Below are 14767 nucleotides of genomic sequence, written 5' to 3'. Positions count from 1 at the left end.
ACACATTGTTTGAGGTACAACATTGACAACTGTTAGGTACTCCTAAGCAATATCTTAATGTGTGGGAGAAGACATTGAGAGAGAGAGAGAGAGAGAGAGAGAGAGAACATGCAGTTCAGTGTTTTTCTTCATTTTTAACAGGGATTTTACAAATTAATGTTATGAAAATTTGAAATACTTAGTAACATGAAATTTTCTGACTGAGAAAATTCACTCACTTGAAGTAAATAAAACCTTTTTGCTTATAACTTGTATTGCATCCACAGTGGTTACTACATGCATTAACATACACAGCACAGCCTGAGGTAGGCAGAGTAGTGCCTCAGACACTGGGCTAGTAGTATTTCAATCCACAGTAATGTCTTCAGGCAACTATTTGGATTGTTAACTCTCAGTGTAGAACTTAAAACAGTTTACTAGCATCCTGTCAGTCCATCCCATGTTTTATGGTAAAAAAGGGGCAGGCAAAAATTAATGGTGCTCACTCACACTACACCGCAGTGACTAACACCTTCATGTACACTTGTTCATCTCTCGCTAGTGTAGTTTGAAATGATGATCAGAGTTTGCATTCTGTGGATGCCGCAATGTTATGTGTAATGAAGAGATGTTGTTTTCATATATGAATATGTATTTGTCTTCTGGCATTTTCAAGCAAACCTTATCCATACTAGGACAACCAGTTCCCTTGTTACCAAGATATATAGCTACTCTAATCTTTCACTTTGAGTATCACAGCAGCTATAGTTTTGAGAGAGTGGAATCACATACTTTACTCAGCTGCATGTTGTTATGTTTGTTGAGGTGCTTATATGTAAATTTAATTTCATTGGCTTCATTAATGATAATTTCCCAGAAGCTATTTGTATGCATTGGAACACAGAGAATATTCTGGCACAATAGGCATTTCCATTTAGCATGCATGCATGCATCACTTTCCCATCATTTCCGTTGTATGTTCTTCTAATACTAAACAACAGTCGTATGCCATTCTACTAACTCATACAATGCACTGATTAAGACATTAGAGTTGCAGTTCAAAGGACTAGTGTTCCCCTGAGCATTCAGACTTACATGCCATGGCTAACATAATCGTACTGGAGTGTTTATGAGTGGTTGATGACTGCTGTATTTAGCTAGTGTGGCAATGTTTTGATTGCTTGAGCAACATCTATTCTATACCTGGTACTCCATACAGCTACATCTAACACTACCGCTTTAACACTTCCTTATTAGATTGGTGTAGATATTCAGCCGTGCAACTCAAGTGATTTACTTCAGGGTCAAGCTATGCTATGTCCTGTTCTTTCTCAGCATCGTACTTCTTTCTTCCATGCAGATTTCTGTAAGTGAAATGCCTTCCATGGTAAGAGAGCTGCTTCATTCCTCCCTGTGCCATGGGGATTACAAATGCTCTCCAGCAGTTAGACTCCACACCTGTTTAGAGTAATACTTTTCCACAGTATACGCCCCAATCCTTACAACTAATTGCGAGCACACACATCTTTACTCGGAGCCCTATATTTGATGTAAATGATACATACCCTTCCATGAATGATCATTACAAATCCCTCACAAAGAGAAAATTGCTTCATACATACATACGTCTACATCTACATCGACATCGACACTCTGCAAATCACATTTAAGTGCCTGGCAGAAGGTTCATCAAACCACCTTCACAATTCTCTATTATTCCAATTCGTATAGTGCGTGGAAAGAATGAACACCTATATCTTTCCGTATCAGCTCTGATTTACCTTATTTTATCATGATGATAGTTTCTCCCTATGTAGGTCGGTGTCAACAAAATATTTTCACATTCAGAGGAGAAAGTTGGTGATTGGAATTTCATGAGAAGATTCCGCCACTTTGTTTTAATGATGTCCATCCCAAATTCTGTATCATTTCAGTGACTTTTTCAGAATCCCACACCATGCAGCAATATTCTGAAAGAGAACAGACAAGTGTTGTGTAGGCAGTCTCCTTAGTAGATCTGTTACATTGTCTAAGTGTCCTGCCAATAAAACACAATCTTTGATTAGCCTTCCCCACGGCATTTTCTGTATGTTCCTTCCAATTTAACTTGCTCGTAATTGTAATTCCTAGGTATTTAGTTGAATTTATGGCCTTTAGATTTGACTGATTTATCGTGTAGCCGAAATTTATTGTTTAGCACTCGTGTGGATAACCTCACAATTTTCATTATTTAGGGCCGATTGTCAGTTTTCACACCCCACAGATATCTTTTCTAAATCGTTTTGCAATTTGTTTTCATCTTCTGATGACTTTATTCGTCGATAAATGACAGAGTCATCTGCAAAAAAACCTAAGACGGATGCTCAGATTGTCTCCCAAATTGTTAAAAAAGAGGATAAGGAACAGCAAAGGTCCTATACACTATCTTGGGAACGCCAGAAATCACTTCTGTCTTACTCGGAGACTTTCCATCAGTTGTTACGAACTGTGACCTATCTGACAGGAAGTCAAGAATCAAGTCACATAACTGAAATGATATTCCATAAGCAGACAATTTCACTACAAGCCGCTTGTGTAGTACAGTGTCAGAAGCCTTCCGGAAATCCAGAAATACGGAATCAATCTGAAATCCCTTGTCAATAGCACGCAACACTTCATGTGAGTAAAGAGCTAGTTGTGTTTCACAACAACAATGTTTTCTAAATCCATGTTGACCTCTGTGTCAATAGACTGTCTTCATAATGTTTGAACACAATATGTTTTCCAAAATCGTACTGCATGTCGACGTAAATGATACGGGCCTGTAACTTAGTGGATTACTCCTACTACCTTTCTTGAATATTGGTGTGACCTGTGCAGCTTTCCAGTTTTTGTGTACGGACCTTTTGTCAAGCGAATGGTTGTATATGATTGTTAAGTATGGAGCTATTGTATCAGCATACTCTGAAAGGAACCCTAATTGGTATACAGTCTGGACCAGAGTTGCTTTTATTAAGTGATTTAAGTTTCTTCACTACTCTGAGGATATTTACTTCCATGTTATGTTGGCAGCTGTTCGTGCGTCAAATTCTGGAATATTTACTTAGTCTTCTTTTGTGAGGGCCTTTTGGAAGGCTGTGTTTAGTAACTCTGCTTTTGCTGTGCTGTCTTAGATAGTATCTCCATTGCTATCTTGCAGAGAAGGCATTGATTGTGTCTTGTCACTAGCATACTTCGCATATGACCAGAATCTCTTTGGATTTTCTGCCATGTTTAGAGACAAAGCTTCATTGTGGAAACTATTATAAGCATCTCACATTGCAGTCCGCGCTAAATTTCAAGCTTCTGTAATAGATTGCCAATCCTGGGGATTTTGCATCTGTTTAAATTTGGCATGTGTGTTTTGTTGTTTCTGCAAGTGTTTCTGACCTGTTTTGTGTACGAAGAATGATCAGCTCTGTCGTTTGTTAATTTATTTGGTATAAATCTCTTAATTCCTGCCGATACTATTTCTTTGAATTCGAGCCACATCTGGTCTACACTTATATCATTAATTTGGAATGAGTGGAGATTGTCTCTTAGGAAGGCGTCAAGTGAATTTTTATCTGCTTTTTGAATAGGTATATTTTTCATTTATTTTTGGAGGATTGGGGGTTACAGTATTTAATTTCTCTACGACAACCCTGTGTTCACTAATCCCTGTATCCGGTTTGTTGCTCATTATTAACTCAGGATTAATTCTTGATAAGAGGTCAAGGATGTTTTCACAGCTGTTTACTATTTGCAAGGGAATCATGAACTAACTCCTCGAAATAATTTTCAGAGAATCCATTTAGCACAATTTCTGGTGATGTTTTATGTGTACCTCCAGAATTAAACATGTATTTTCATTAACATATTCGAGGGTAAATTAGTCACCACCGGCTATAATCGTATGAGTCGGGTACATGTTTGAAATCAAACTGAAGTTTTCTTTGAATCTTACAACAGTTGTATCATCGGAATTGAGAGTTCAATAAAAGAATCCAATTATGATTTTATTCCGATTGCTAACGATGACCTCTGCCCATACTAACTTACAGGAACTACCTACTTCAATTTCTCGATGAGATACTCGACTTCTAACAGCAACAGCCATGCTACCGCCAACTGTGTTTAACCTGTCCTTTTGGAACACTGTTAGGTCTTTGCAAAAATAGTGGGTTAGCTTATCTCTGGTTTTGGCCAGCTTTCAGTGCCTATAACGATTTGAGCATCAGTGCTTTCTATTATTCCTTGGAGCTCTGGTACCTTTCCAAAACTGCTATGAAAATTTACAACTGTTGTACCGATGGTTTCTGTATCTAAGTTCTTCCTGCGTTTGGCCTGCACCCTTTGTAATTGAAGCCCTTTTTGTGTTTTCCTGAGACCCTCTAACCTAAAAAACCGCCCAACCCACACCACACAGCCCCTGCTGCAACCCTTGTAGCTGCCTCCTGCCTATAGTGGGCTCCTGACCTATTCAGTGGAACCCGAAACCCAACCACCCTTTGGCTCAAGTTGAGGAATCTGCAGCCTACACAGTCGCAGAAATGTCTGAGCCTCTGATTCAGACCCTCCACTCTGCTCTTTACCAGAGGTCTGCAATTGGTCGTGTCGACTATGCTGCAAGTGGTCAGCTCAGTTTTCATCTCGCAGGAAAGACTTAGACTGGTAGCCTGTACCACTTCTGTTAGCTGCTAGATGCCAGAGAGAATCTCTTCTGATCCAAAGTGACACACGCCATTGGTACCGACATGAGCCACCACCTGCAGTTGGCTGCACCCTGTGCTCTTCATGGCATCTGGGAGAACCCGTTCCATGTCTGGAATGACTCCACCCATTATTCCCCTTCTTGGCAGCCATGTCCCTAAGGGGCCCCATAACGTGCCTAATATTGGAGCTCGCAACTATCAATAATCCCACCTTCTGTGATTGTCCGGATCTTGCAAGGTGAGAGGTTTCCTCTGAAACAGGAAAGGCGACGGCATCTGGCTCAGTGACAGTGTCAGGCACTGACAGCCACTGGAACCTCTTTGTCAGGCTAATTGGGAAGGCCTTACTTGTGCGGTCCCCTGGGAAGCCTTTTGCTGCCTGCTACACCCCGGGATGACCTCCCATTTGACTACAGGTGAGGGGTCAACCTCACCACGAGTAGTAACAGGGCTGGCCACTGGTGAAGACCGATCGGAGGACTCAGATGTGCTGGATGTCTGTTGGATCCCCATGGCTGACACACAATAGTGGTGCCCATCCACTGCAGCTTCAAGCTGTGTAACTGAAGCCATTACAGCTTGGAGCCGAGAGTCCATGCACAATGATCACAGTCCCTATCCATACTGAAGACCAAACATCTTTGAATCAGAATTTTCATTAATTTTGTTGTCTTAGATTTAATAGCTCCTCTACTTGGCTATCATACAGACATTGAGTGAATCATAATTACTTTGCTTTCTGTGAGAGCACGTTCAGGTCTTAACCATTAATTCCACTGATTTGTATTTTTGCCTTTGGAGGAAGCACACCTTATACTCAATTTTAAGATCAAACATCAAATTACACCATAGACTTACGTACTCCTGGTAAACTATAGAGCTAGCTAATTTTTACTTTCTCAGTTTATTTTCCACTTTGGAGGAGATACTCCCTTAAGCAGAGTCTTTATACAGGTTGTATGCACACCGGGACATCGTGAAATCTGGGAGGAAATTTAGAATTCCAGGAACATTTTATTGTTTTGGTTTTCAGTTAAATGTTTATAATTTTGACTGGTGAAAACTGATACTCTAACAAAGAACATTAGTTTCCTGCTGCTACAGAATAATGCTGCAGCAATAAAACGTAAATGGGGTAAAAAATAAAATAAAACTTAACACTGCAAAGGAATGGGCCATTTACAGCAACAAAACACACAGCACACACAAGTGTCTGCCAACAGCAAAATGTATCAGAAGCTTTAGGATGAAGACTATGTAATACTTTATAAGAAAGAAAAAAAAAATGCTTCTGATGAGCATGATATAACAACTATTTACGTCAGGTTCATATGAGTAGTTGCCAGTGGGTTCATGCGCATGCGCATTTTAGTCACATATGAACAGTACCTTCTCCCGCTTCTGTCTACTTGAAGTGTGGCTGTTAGCATGTAATGGGAGTAGGAACAAGCAGCCACATGCTACCTGGAAACATTTTTCTAGTGCGCCCAAGCTGCCAGAGTCGTGCATGTGCTGAGCAGTCTGGGTTGTACTGGGAAGGTAATAGTCTGTACATGACCCTTGTTTACGTTTAGTAATATTGCAGTTTCCTCTTCGTTTACAGTTCTCACATCAGATGAAAATAAAATGGATTTATGTTTCCGAGAGATATCACGTGAATCAAAATACATTCAACATAATTATGGAAGGCTAAGATATGTTATAAATACAAAATCAAATACAAAATACAAAATCAAATAGAGGTAATGCAGGAGTAGGTTTAATAATGAATTAAAAAAATAGGAGTGCAGGTAAGCTACTACAAACAGCATAGTGAACACATTATTGTGGCTAAGATAGACACGAAGCCCATGCCTACTACAGTAGTACAAGTTTATATTCCAACTAGCTCTGCAGAGGATGAAGAAATTGGTGAAATGTATGATGAGATAAAAGAAATTATTCAGGTAGTGAAGGGAGACGAAAATTTAATAGTCTTGGGTGACTGGAATTCGAGAGTGGGAAACTGGAGAGGAGGAAACACATTAGGTGAATATGGATTGGGGTTAGGAAATGAAAGAGGAAGCCGCCTGGTAGAATTTTGCACAGAGCATATCTTAATCATAGCTAACACGTGGTTCAAGAATCATAAAAGAAGGTTATATACATGGAAGAACCCTGGAGATACTAGTAGGTATCAGATAGATTATATAATGGCAAGAGAGAAATTTAGGAACCAGGTTTTAAATTGTAAGACATTTCCAGGGGCAGATGTGGACTCTGACCACAATCTATTGGTTATGAACTGTAGATTAAAACTGAAGAAACTGCAAAAAGGTGGGAATTTAAAGAGATGGGACCTGGATAAACTGACTAAACTAGAGGTTGTACAGAGTTTCAGGGAGAGCATAAGGGAACAATTGACAGGAATGGGGGAAAGAAATACAGTAGAAGAAGAATGGGTAGCTCTGAGGGATGATGTAGTGAAGGCAGCAGAGGATCAAGTAGGTAAAAAGACGAGGGCTAGTAGAAATCTTAGGGTAACAGAAGAAATATTGAATTTAATTGATGAAAGGAGAAAATATAAAAATGCAGTAAATGAAGCAGGCAAAAAGGAATACAATCGTCTCAAAAATGAGATTGACAGGAAGTGCAAAATGGCTAAGCAGGGATGGCTAGAGGACAAATGTAAGGATGTAGAGGCTTATCTCACTAGGGGCAAGATAGATACTGCCTACAGGAAAATTAAAGAGACCTTTGGAGAAAAGAGAGCCACTTGTATGAATATCAAGAGCTCAGATGGAAACCCAGTTCTAAGCAAAGAGGGGAAAGCAGAAAGGTGGAAGGAGTATGTTGAGGGTCTATACAAGGGCGATGTACTTGAGGACAATATTATAGAAATGGAAGAAGATGTAGATGAAGATGAAATGGGAGATACGATACTGCGTGAAGAGTTTGACAGAGCACTGAAAGACCGGAGTCGAAACAAGGCCCCGGGAGTAGACAACATTCCATTAGAACTACTGACGGCCTTGGGAGAGCCAGTCCCGACCAAACTCTACCATCTGGTGAGCAAGATGTACGAGACAGGCGAAATACCCTCACGCTTCAAGAAGCATATAATAATTCCAATCCCAAAGAAAGCAGGTGTTGACAGATGTGAAAATTACCGAGCTATCAGTTTAATAAGTCACAGCTGCAAAATACTAACACGAATTATTTACAGACGAATGGAAAAACTGGTAGAAGCAGACCTTGGGGAAGATCAGTTTGGATTCTGTAGAAATGTTGGAACACGTGAGGCAATACTGACCGTATGACTTATCTTAGAAGAAAGATTAAAGAAAGGCAAACCTACATTTCTAGCATTTGTAGACTTAGAGAAAGCTTTTGACGATGTTGACTGGAATACTTTCTTTCAAATTCTAAAGGTGGCAGGGGTAAAATACAGGGAACGAAAGGCTATTTACAATTTGTACAGAAACCAGATGGCAGTTATAAGAGTCGAGGGGCATGAAAGGGAAGCAGTGGTTGGGAAGGGAGTGAGATAGAGTTGTAGCCTCTCCCCGATGTTATTGAATCTGTATATTGAGCAAGCAGTAAAGGAAACAAAAGAAAAATTTCGAGTAGGTATTAAAATCCAGGGAGAAGAAATAAAGACTTTGAGGTTAGCCGATGACATTGTAATTCTGTCAGAGACAGCAAAGGACTTGGAAGAGCAGTTGAATGGAATAGACAGTGTCTTGAAAGGAGGATATAAGATGAACATCAACAAAAGCAAAACAAGGATAATGCAATGTAGTCGAATTAAGTCGGGTGATGCTGAGGGAATTAGATTAGGAAATGAAACACTTAAAGTAGTAATGGAGTTTTGCTATTTGGGGAGCAAAATAACTGATGATGGTCGAAGTAGAGAGGATATAAAATGTAGACTGGCAATGGCAAGGAAAGCGTTTCTGAAGAAGAGAAATTTGTTAACATCGAGTATAGATTTACGTGTCAGGAAGTCATTTCTGAAAGTATTTGTATGGAGTGTAGCCATGTATGGAAGTGAAACATGGACAATAAATAGTTTGTACAAGAAGATAATAGAAGCTTTTGAAATGTGGTGCTAAGAAGAATGCTGAAGATTAGATGGGTAGATCACATAACTAATGAGGAGGTATTGAATAGAATTGGGGAGAAGAGAAATTTGTGGCACAGCTTGAATAGAAGAAGGGATCGTTTGGTAGGACATTTTCTGAGGCATCAAGGGATCACAAATTTAGCATTGGAGGGCAGTGTGGAGGGTAAAAATCATAGAGGGAAACCAAGAGATGAATACACTAAGCAGATTCAGAAGGATGTAGGTTGCAGTAAGTACTGGGAGATGAAGAAGCTTGCACAGGATAGAGTAGCATGGAGAGCTGCATCAAACCAGTCTCAGGACCGAAGACCACAACAACAAGAAGATATGTTATTAGTATGTTTTGTGATTTTATTTTATTTCCATCTTTTTGGCAGTCAAACATTAATCACCTTTCAGTACAGTGAAGTTATTTGTCTGTTTAAGAAATTTGGACTTTCATTTATATTTTCCGCTGAGGCTGTCGATTTATTTGGAACGATGTGTTTCATTCCACACTACTGGCTATTTTCAATTGTTCACTGAATTTGAAGTGCACATTTTCATCTTCTGGAACATATGACTGGCATTGTGCCACAATAAAGAATAAAAAATGATATAATACAGTACTGACCCTCCAAGAAAATTTACATCCTGACAACCACCCTGAAAAGCTTAATATCAGATTTGGGCCTACTTCATTATGAATCTGGACATATGAATGTGCACTTAAGCCAAATTATGCACTCTACTATGGTTTATGAAATTCCGATACCTTTGGAGTATCCTCTGATGTCCTGTTTCCTTTATGATGTAATGTAAGATCTCTCAATGCACACGTCTTGCACATGCCCATAACGATGTATTGTAGTGCTCTGTAGCAACTGCTGAAATAAATCTACAGGGTGACAATTATTGATCTATATGAAATAAAACCATCAAAACTTCTGAACGATTTGTGTTAGGATTTTCAAACCGCTGCGGGCCATGATTGGAATTAGTTTGCGATGCTGTATGATTTTTATTTACCACCGAAGCCCATTTTCATTTTGATGGGTTCGTCAGTAAGCAAAATTGGCACATTTGGGAGTCTGAGAATCCACATTTCGCGATCGATAAGTCTTTCTTCACCCTCATCATGTGACCGTGTGATGCGCAATGTCCAGTCACGGAGTAATCAGTGCAATATTCCTTGATGGCACGATGACTACTGTACGGTACGTGAAGGATTTGGATGATGATTTCATCCACATAATCCAAAGTGACCTTGATTTTGAAAAGATGTGGTTCACATAAGACATCTGCTTGTGTCTGTATACATGTGGATGGATATGTGTGTGTGTGCGAGTGTATACCCGTCCTTTTTTCCCCCTAAGGTAAGTCTTTCCGCTCCCGGGATTGGAATGACTCCTTACCCTCTCCCTTAAAACCCACATCCTTTCGTCCTTCCCTCTCCTTCCCTCTTTCCTGATGAGGCAACAGTTTGTTGCGAAAGCTTGAATTTTGTGTGTATGTTTGTGTGTCTATCGAAATGCCAGCGCTTTCGTTTGGTAAGTCACATCATCTTTGTTTTTAGATATATTTTTCCCATGTGGAATGTTTCCCTCTATTAATTCATGTAAATAAAGTAATAGATTGATTCAGTTAACTCTGCGTATTACTACAAACTTTCACAAAAGGATACATGTTACCTAGGAACCAATTAATATTACTGTCTCAAAGACTCCTCGTTAGCTTTGGATGGATAGTATATAATCACAATCACTTATTGTTTGTATACATAATATTTGTCCTCCTTGGTCCTGGAAATCTTCCATGAGACCAGAGCTGCTTCACTCCTCCTTGTTCCACAGAGATTACAAATGTTCTCCAGCAGGTAGGCTCCTTGCCTTTTAAGTAATAATTTCCCACATTATATAGTCCAATACTTACAAACTAATTGTGATCACACACATCTTTACTCTGAGCTCTGTATTTCACGTATGTGGTATGCATCCTTCCATGAATGCGTGCATGCATTTGTCCTTTTCTCATCTTTTCTGATATTAGTCTGCAAGAGTATTGTATGTTCAACTAATACTATACTACCTTCCTGTACCAGTCTACTAACCCAGATAATGCACTGGATATGGCATTAGACTTGCACTTTGAAGGAATAATGTTCCCCTAAGCATTCAGACTTAAGTGCCACGGCTAACCTAATTATACTAGCTTTGGTGGAGTTGGGTCCAGAGGAAGTATTTTGTGTCATTCTGTATCATCTTGTCTAGATCTCCTTGCTTGACCCTCATGGATTCTATTTCAATTTTATGTGAATGTTCAAACATGTTTGTGATGAATATTGGTAAAGCTTGATGTTGACTGAAGCAGTACTGGCTAAGATGTAGTAATTTGTTTGACTCCGTGTGTGACTCTGCACAGAATGAACATGATTGTCTGGTGACATTGAGTTGCTATATCTCAGGCAATATTTTGTTGATGGAAATGAAATTTGGCTATCTTGTACATCATCATGTGTTCTCTTAGGAATAATAATGAAAATGTTTGACAAGCCATATTCAGCCAGAAAATTTTAGGCAAAATTCCTCGGAAAAATTGATGTCCGAAAAAGTTTCAAAGTTTGGCTTCTTATATCTCAGGGACTAAAGTTGTGTCAAACATGAAACTTAGCATGTAGTAACCTAACGACGCAGCATTCTCAAATATAAAGTATCACTTATGTAACACTTTTCAATACTCAGTAAATTAAGTGCAAAGTTGAAGAGTTGTAACAAGATCAAAAATGTGATATTTAAAAACTGTTCTCTATAGACAGGCCCTGGTTTTAATTTATGAAAAGTGTATTTGAGTATCCAACATTGCTAACAATGCTGGGAAATATGAATCAAAGTTGAGCATGAAAATTGTGGCATGAAAAAAAATTTAAGCTTTCTACAGGTACTCTTACAGCTTACAGAGTAAACACATGTTGAACGTAAAACTTAATATGCAATCGGTCGCTAGTGCAGGAATCTGGGGCACAAAATTTTGTTCACCTACTGTTTCCCAATAAACTACAAATTCATCAAAAAGATTGTGATTTTTGTGGAGAGGGTAAATACGGTCTATTCAACATTCCCTTTTCAAATGTTGTTTTCTATTAATGCTTCAAAACCAGTTTCATTCGAAACCGGGTGTTTAGCCCCCACCCCCAAACAGTTGGTTAAATTTCCAACATGGGCCGTCAGTACTACATAAACTGAGGAAAAGTAGCTGGATAACCTGTATTGTGAATAAACTTGTTACTTTCTCTTCCTATTTGTTGTGCGAGAAACATGAAAGTTTAGACACGACGACTTACAACATACTGCTTTCAAAATTTGTGCAAAGTAATTTCAGATTTGATTTTTGTAAAGAGTACAGAAATGGTTTGCTTTCAGTTTGCTTTTAGAAAATCTGTTTTCCAAAACTGATTTTAAATTAATTACGGTCGGAAAGAGCATTCAGAGTTAATTTTTATAATTTGTGCCAGGAGTACCGGAAAATGAGAGACAGATTTGAGGGAATGTACCACGGCAACAGGCTACATTGCAGCAAGCTGTTGTACATGTTTCGTTGCAAGTGGTGTTTATTATTAAACTAACAAGTAATGTCTTACTATATTCGATTGGTTGATGTTGACATTGTCACTGTAGTGGCCGGCCCGAAAATAGGGCTTTAAGGTCATCTCACCGTCTTTCAGCATCACCATATATTTTTTTAATTTTTTTATTTTTTAAAAATAGTGATAATTTCAAATGTTTGTAAAAATTAAAAAAAAAAAAAATTGGGCAACTCTATTTTTAGTGTAGAATATGATGGAGTACTTGTCAAAAGAAAATTCTCTACAGTTACGTGATTACTCTGCTATTCACAATAAAGTGCCTGGCTGAGGGTTCAATGAAACACCTTCAAGCTGTCTCTCTACTGTTCCACTCTCAAATGGCATGCGGAAAAAAATGAGCTCTTAAATATTTGTGTTCAAGCCCTGATTTCTCTCATTTTATCGTGATGATCATTTCTCCCCATGTAGGTTGTTGCCAATAGAATGTTTTTGCAATCAGAGGAGAAAACTGGTGATTGAAATTTCTTGAGAAGATCCCGTTGCAACAAAAAACACCTTTGTTTTAATGTCCAGTTCACGTATCACATCTGTGGCACTATCTGCCATAATTCGCGATAATACAAAACGATCTGCCCTTCTTTGTACTTTTTTCATGTCATCCGTCAGTCCAATTTGATGCTGTCCCTCACCGCACAGCAATATTCCAGAACAGGGCAGACAAGCATGGTGTAAGTAGTCTCTTTAATAGACCTGTTGCACCTTCTATGGTTTCTACCAGTGAATCGCAGGGTTTGGTTGTCTCTACCCACAACATTATCTATGTGATCGTTCCAATTTAGGTAGTTGTAATTGTAATCCCGAAGTATTTAGTTGAATTTACAGCCTTCAGATTTGTGTGACTTATCAGGTAATTGAAATTTAGCGGATTTCTTTTATTACTCATGTGAATAACTTCACACTTTTCTTTATTCAGGGTCAATTGCCACTTTTCGCACCATACAGATACCTTATCAGAACAATTTTGCAATTCGTTTTGGTCATCTGATGACTTTACAAGACGGTAAATGACAGCATCATCTGCAAACAATGTAAGACGGCTACTGAGATCTGGTGAATGACAGCATCATCTGCAAACAATCTAAGACGGCTACTGAGATTGTCTCCTATGTTGTTAATATAGATCAGGAACAATAGAGGGCCTTGGGTATTCGATGACTTTCCATCTATTACTACAAACTGTGACCTTTCTGCCAGGAAATCACAAATCCAGTTGCACAACTGAGGCGATATTCGATAGGCACACAGTTTCGTTAGAAGACGCTTGTGAGGAACGGTGTCAAAAGCCTTCTGGAAATCAAAAAATTTGGAATCAGTTTGACATCCCCTGTCGATAGCATTCATTGCTTCATGAGTATAAAGAGCTAGTTGTGTTTTGCAAGAATGTTATTTTCTGAATCCTTGCTGACTATGTGTCAATAAAGTGTTTTCTTCGAGGTACTTCATAGTGTTTGAATATAGTATGTTGCAAAACCCCACTGTAAATTGATGTTAGTGATATGGGCCTGTAATTCAACGGATTACTCCTACTTTCCTTTTTGGGTATTGATGTGGCTTGAGCAATTTTCCAGTCTTTAGGTATGGATCTTTCAGTGAGTGAGCGGTTGAATATACTTGCTAAATATGGTGCTATTGTATCAGCATACTCTGAGAGGAACCTGACTGGTATACAATCTGGACCGGAAGCCCTGCTTTATTAAGTGATTTAAGCTGCTTTGCGACACCGAGGATATATATTTCTATGTTTCTTATCATGGCAGTTGTTCTTGATTGGAATTCAGTAAAATTTACTTTGTCTTCTTTGGTGAAGGAGTTTTGGAAAACTGTGTTTAATAACTCTGCTTTAGTGGCACTGTCATCAGTGACTTCACCGTTGTTATCGGGCAGTGTAGGTATTGATTGCATCTTGCCACTGGTGTGCTTTATGTATGACCAGAATCTCTTTAGGTTTTCTGCCGGATTTCGAGATAGTTTCGTTGTGGAAATCATTGAAAGCATCTCACATTGAAGTACGCACTATATTTCGAACTACTGCAAAACTTTGCCAATCTTGGGGATGTTGTGTTCTTTTAAATTTGGCATGCTTTTTTCGCTGCCTCTACAACAGCGATCTGACCTGTTTTGTGTACCATGGGGGATCAGTACCATCACTTATTAATTTAGGTGGTATGTATCTCTCAATTGCTGTTGATACTGTCTCTTTGAAATCATTCCACAACTTTTCTACACTTACATGATCAGATTGGAAGGAGTGCAGACTGTCTCTAAAAAAGGTGTTATGAGCATTTTTATCAGCTTTTCTTAATAGATATTCTTTGCATTTCTTTTTGATGGTTGTAGGAGTTACAGTAT

General features: G+C 38.8%; 1 protein-coding gene across 8 annotated transcripts in view; it reads left to right on the top strand.

Moving 5' to 3' along the window:
• Positions 1–14767, top strand: part of LOC124607049 (histone deacetylase 6) — a 325114-nt gene that overhangs the window by 150383 nt on the left and 159964 nt on the right. The gene's annotated exons all lie outside the window — the stretch shown is intronic.

Source organism: Schistocerca americana, chromosome 1 (assembly GCF_021461395.2).
Source record: "Schistocerca americana isolate TAMUIC-IGC-003095 chromosome 1, iqSchAmer2.1, whole genome shotgun sequence".
Classification (NCBI taxonomy): Eukaryota; Metazoa; Arthropoda; class Insecta; order Orthoptera; family Acrididae; genus Schistocerca; species Schistocerca americana.
Note: the sequence above shows the minus strand (reverse complement) of the source record. Positions and strands in the feature narration are given on the sequence as shown.